Raw genomic sequence first — 6,392 nt, 5'->3', positions numbered from 1 at the left:
ATTAAATAACGCATGTAACCATTTAATGCATTATGTTATAGCTCGGTTACAACTCGGTTATAACTCGGTAAATACTAAACTTCACTCGGTAGACATTTCGCCTTCATTAACTGATAGCGATAACCTTAGGGTTTATCGACTAGGTTCCTTAGGGTTTACCGACTAGGTTCTGTGCTTGATAACATAGTATAGTATTAACCTTACAATTTACAACATATGTATGATATTAAAACAATCTAAACATCATGATCTCATCATTGTCTAACTCGATAATAGTTGCCCATTGAATACCTTATTCATCCCCTTATTCATCATAATCTTTCCTGTGTCTTTTACTGACATCTTTATATTCTTCAAATCATACTTCTCAAGATATGGCAACATCATAGTGAATTAGAAAATCAATTTCTTGACATTAATGACAAAATAATAATAATATCAAGACAATAAACATCCTTAATCAGTTATATCCATAATCATCAACAACCTTCTCAATATCCTTATTGAAATGCCAACAATCTTTCATTGTCTGTTATAATGCCAAATTGCCAACATTTGGGTCTGGTGAACCTCTTTCATTTATTTGCAGATATTGTCAGAGAGGATCTGTGGCCCATCAAAATACTGTTTCCCTAGTAAGATAATGGTCATAAACTGGAACATCCATGGATGAAAATGTTTACAATCCGGCTTGCCAAAAGCCTTGCTGAGCATAATGATTAAGTCTCTCTGGGGCTCTTTGAAATCTGCTCTCAAGATCTTTGTTGCCTTGAGTTTTTCTTTCTTCTTCCAACCAGTTTTTATTCATGTGCCTTTTACTTGATGCAACTTTGTCATTCCATGCCTTTAAGGCATCTTCTTCAGTTAAAAGGAATATCTCTTCTTTGGTTGGGATGCTGAAAACAAACCCCAACATATCAGAAGACAAGTCTATAACCGTTTTCCCTTGTGCATCTGTGCACTTTCTAGTATTTAGGTTATAAAAAGGTGCTCGTATTGATTGCAAAAAGGTAGTGGCTTCCACCAGGCCTGATCTTTTGATTCTTCGGTAGAGGGCCTCCAAACTAGGTTTGTCTAACTGAGTCATGATATCCTCAATTTCTGTATGGCCAATTTCTGTATCTGTGACCCACCTGATTTGATCATCCAGCTTCAAAGCATAGACCTATCCCTGATAATGATACTTCATGGTGGCTGGGAGTCTATCAATTTCTTTGCCTCTTTTGCTGGAGGATGAGTCCATCTAACCACTCGAATCTGCTAGAAGAAAACAAAATTTCAGTTCTTGATTATAATCATAAAAGTTCATTTGCTTCGGGACTTCAGGGTTCTGGGGTCTCGGGCTGGGTACAGATGAACCAGGTCCAGAACTCCGAGGTTTCGGGTTAGGCATGCATAAGGCAGTCCAGAACTCCGGGGTTCTGGGTTGGGTAAACTAAGCTCATCTCGGGATCTCGAGGTCCCGAGCCAAACAAGATTTAGTAAAAGATCGACCTCGGAACTCCGGGGTTCTGGGCTAGGTGAAGCAAACTACTTGGAACTCTGGGGTTTCGGGGGCGCGCGAAAAGCCAACCACCCGAAACTCCGGGGTTCCGAGCGCGCGAAAAGCCAACTACTCGGAGCTCCGGGGGTTTGAGGTTTCGGGGGCGCGCGAAAAGCCAACCACCGGAAACTCCGGGGTTTCGAGCGCGCGAAAAGCCAACTACTCGGAGCTCTGGGGGTTCGGGGTTTCGAGTTAGGGAAAACCAGGGCACGCGAAAGAAACAAAAAAAATAAACAAAAACCAACAAAGAACAATGAGGAAAGAAGATCTGATCTACAAACCACCAAAATGGGCAAGAAAAATCACCAACCTGGTGAATTGAAAAGCCCAAAAATGCCAAGGAAAGCTCGAAAGTCCGGAGGTTCGCAACTTGGAAGCAAAGGAGAAGGAGCTCTGAATGCAAAAATGAATTTTAAAAGTTCATCATTCCTATTTATACCCCTTCCCAAGCCCGTCCGTACGAAGGCTTTAAACATGACCTCGGGACTTCGGGGTCTCGAGGTTCCGAGCTTGACACAAGAAAGAAAACACCCCACCCTAAAACTTTGGGGTTTCGAAGCAAGCAAAAAAAAGGTTCCACCTTGGGACTCCAGGACTTCGGAGTTCCGAGGCAGAAGACTCAAAACCTCAGGACTTCGAAATTCCGAGGCAGAAGACACAAAACCTCAGGATTTCGGGACTTCAGAGTTCTGAGGTAAAAAAACACAAAACTAAGGAAACCAAGGGACCAACCTCGAGACTCTGGAGATACGGGGTTCTGAGGTTGGTAAAAAGAAAAGAACAAAAAAATAGACTTAGGGACTCCGAGGTTCTGAGGTCCGAAACCAAAAAGAACAAAACAAAAGAAAAGACAAGACAAAAAATAGGGGACCCAAATTTCGATGCAAGGGGACTAATGAGGGAATAGATATGCAAGGCATAACAACACCTACCTATGACAATTTATGACAACTTATGATAGCTTTATGACATATTCTATGATAGAATGGACAATTGTCAGGAGACACCTTTTGCATGGAGAAGGTGGTCATGCAAGTTGGACAATGATAGGTTGTAAGAGGATCTACTATCATTAGATAGTTATGATCGAGTCTCTTATAGTTGTCAGTGTTATCAATATTGATTATTTTTATGATAATTATAAGAGGTGTAAGAGCATATGTCATACATAAAGATAGTAAATTTTAGGCACCCAACTTAGGGAGGTTTGAACAAGGAGTCATTTAAAGATGTACATATGCCATTTGCATGCTTATAGGTTCATGAAAAGTGTTTCAAATATTTCACATGACCCCATCTTTTATCTTCATCTAGAAGCTTCCTCTTTTATTGTACTTCTCTATATAAGGTGGCCTTGTAGAGCATTATGCATGTCATGCTTTGGAGGTGAAGTGTTATGCTACCAGAATTAATGCAAATTGCGAGTTGTAGACTCCTGTTGAAGAAGCAATGTACTGCTATTGTATTGTAAATGTTGTTTTCAATAATACAAAGTGTTGTACTTTTGGAGTTTGGGTTTTTTTATCCCAAAAGGGTTTTACCTACATATATCTTGTGTTTATTGTGTGTATCTGTAGCGTCCTAAAATTGTGACACTTGCAATTTCGACCGCATTTGGGTCTTCACGATGGCGACGCAACACTGAACCTGAATGGAGACCCCGAAACTTGTTCATGACATCAAAAACTGCATTTTTCAGCACCCTGGCCTGATCCTCCTTGCACCCTGCTGTCCCGGGAGGTGGGACCAGAGCACCCAGCGCCCTGGTCCCTGGCCCTATTTTGGGCTCGGTCTCCTATGGGACTTCGGGTCTTTTTGTTTGCAAATTGGAAAATAACATTTCCTGGTCGGCCTAAGGTCGGGAAAATCAGTCTTTTAACCCTAATTAACAAGTATATAAACTACATTTCCTCTCCCATTTGGGGAAGAAGGACATATGGGTACAAGGCGTGGAAACGATATTCAAGCATTCAAGCATTCAAGCATTCCTTCAAGCAATTGATCATTCTAAGTCTCCATTCAAGGCTAAGTGTTGCATTCAAGGCAAGGATTCAACCATTGAAGAGGAGATCACATACTACAACATACAACATACAACATACAACAACATCTATACCTTTGCATATAAGGATACAAACATCCTTACAACAAGGTATTAGTACTTGTTTTACATTACATTTACAACATTTCTCATTTCTTGGTTAATTCCAAAACTGGGGTTTGACCTAAAGGCAAACCCCTCATCCCTAACCCCCCAATCGTCCTCTCTTTTCTGTGTGTAGGTTGCAGGTACGCGGCTGTAATTGAAGATCTGGAATCCTTGTGCAGAGACGAACAGATCCACCTTCGTTTCGCGGATTTTCCGGAGGACCGTGTGCACGCCGGGCGCCATCGTCCCGTCAACTTTCGCTCAAATTTGCAGAACAGCACCGTCTCGACATTTTATTGCTAATTCTAGGTCCGCAACTTCATCCCATATCCCTATCTCTGTTTATAAGCGAATCTTTCCTACTTTACATGCATTCCTAGTTCAATCATTCTATCTACATTTCTTTACAAAAGAGGGTATCCTTGCTATCACAACCCTTGAAACTCATATAGAATCTAATCTTGCATTGCGTGGGATTGGATCTTGTGGGTTTCAACCCCTCTTTTGAATGTAAAGTCCTTCCTAAGTGAAAACCATCAACCCTAGTGACTCTCCCCTCTCTCTCCTCGGAGTTGGGGAGGGGAGAACGACTAGGGTTCGATTTTTCCGCTTTACAGTATCCTTATGCAATTTCATTATCTCCTTATGAATGTGTTTCTATTTTTGTAATGGTTAAATATTTGTAAAGAAAAACTGTAATATCTCTCCCACTATATTAGTGTTAGGAAGCTTTTTTTGCACTTTTGCTTTGTTTCAAAAGTAGGTCCCCTTTTCAAATAATTCCCATTAAAACATTGATCTCATACCATAAACATTGGTCCATTGAGGGCCAAGTCTTAGTAGAGATTCCATTCCATGAATTTAAAAATGCTGGACATGATGGAAAAGTTTTTGCATTTGGTTTCAAAGACAAAATAGGTTATGAAATACATACAACTTGATTTAGTGAACTTTTTGATGAATTCTACCATGCTATTCACTTTGATAGTCTTTACATTATTTTCAATGATCACATTAAAGTGGCCAACACAAAATATTGTAGCTCCATAAACTCTTTCAAAATATTATTCCATAACTCATCAATAATAACTCCTTCCATATGCATAGACTCTATCACACCCAATAAGAACTTCCATATAAAGAGCATAGATTCATTGGTTTCATTGCCTGTTAATTCCCTTGTAGATGTCATTGGCATACCTGTATCTATCTCCCCTACATCAACTCTACATAAAAGAGATGACACTAAAACAATGAAGTATACTACTACAATCATAAACATGTCAAGTTGTACCATTGATGTTACACTTTGGGTTCTTCATTGTCAATTCGAAGGCAACCAAATATTTGATATGTCCTTATAGCCAAACCCCCCTTTTTTTGATAAAATCTAGGCATATAATCACCTGTTGTGGAAAAGCATTTGATACTATCTTTCCAACAATAATTGTTATCAAACCAAATTTGTTGGAAGCCTCAACATTACAAACGTGGTATGCCAATATAGGGATTGATTGACCTTTCCTTTCCTTGTCAAAGAGCCACCTTTCTCCTCACAACTTTGCAAAACCAATAAATATTTCACGTATTGCAAATATAAGCTTTCTTAGGAAGATAATGTATGTGTAAAGGTCACTATCTCAAAATTCCACTTGGATAACTTTTATTACCTTTCTTGTTCTCAGTGGACAATAAAAAATTGTTCAAAGTTCACTTAGTACATTTCAATTTCCAAAGTGTTCTAGTAATCTCTTTGGATGCATTTTTAACGACATGCTAAAAAAGGACTTGCCAGATGGAACATGTGAACTTGTTACAATTTTAACATATTTTTTGACAACTATTCAAAAAATTTCCTCATGTAACCATTACACACCAAAGTGTGATTGCTAGTACTATTAAAAATCAAAGACAACACTCTTTAATATATAAGACGCCCTAAATGATTGTGCACCATAGCTTCATTGATAAATGTTCCTAATAATATTGACAAACAATAAAAAACAATAGCTCTAAAATCTGGATTTGATTGTGTGACTTTTTTTTGCATCAAATCAAATCTAAAATAAATCACCACAAAAAATAAAAAAAGTATTTTAACTAAATATAAGATAAACCTCTCGATAATCCCTTTAATTACACCACAAAAAATAAACAAAGTATTTTAATGTCTTAAAATGACACACAATAAATTTAGCTTAAAAATCAGATTTAAATTTTTTATATTCACTATCGTGGAATCTGGAGGTGTCCTTGCCGAAGCAAGACCAGATTTAAATTTTAAAATAAAAGAACCATTTATATGAAAGAAAAATAAAGAAAACAATTAAAATTAAAACTAGTATCTAAGAAAAATTATAATAAAAAAAACTCAAATGACATACCCACTATTATAATATTAAAATTGACCTTAAATTGTTTTCCTTGAACGAATATAAAAAGTATATGGTGCACAAAATTCTCCCTAAAGCTTTTATTCTCTTGTGATTAAAGGGGAGAAAAAAAAGATAAAGCAAAAGGGCAAACCATTAAAGGTTACAAAAATAAAATTTAATCCATATTTATTAGGCGGTAATTATTTTACTTTTTTGTTTTTCAGAGTACAATTCAAAGCAAAAGTTGCAAGTGCAAAAATCAAAAGATATAAAGAAAAAGAGACACAAACCGGCCATTGTCAGAGCAGTACCTAAAACTATGTCA

This window comes from Cryptomeria japonica, chromosome 11 (assembly GCF_030272615.1).
Source record: "Cryptomeria japonica chromosome 11, Sugi_1.0, whole genome shotgun sequence".
NCBI lineage: Eukaryota > Viridiplantae > Streptophyta > Pinopsida > Cupressales > Cupressaceae > Cryptomeria > Cryptomeria japonica.
Note: the sequence above shows the minus strand (reverse complement) of the source record.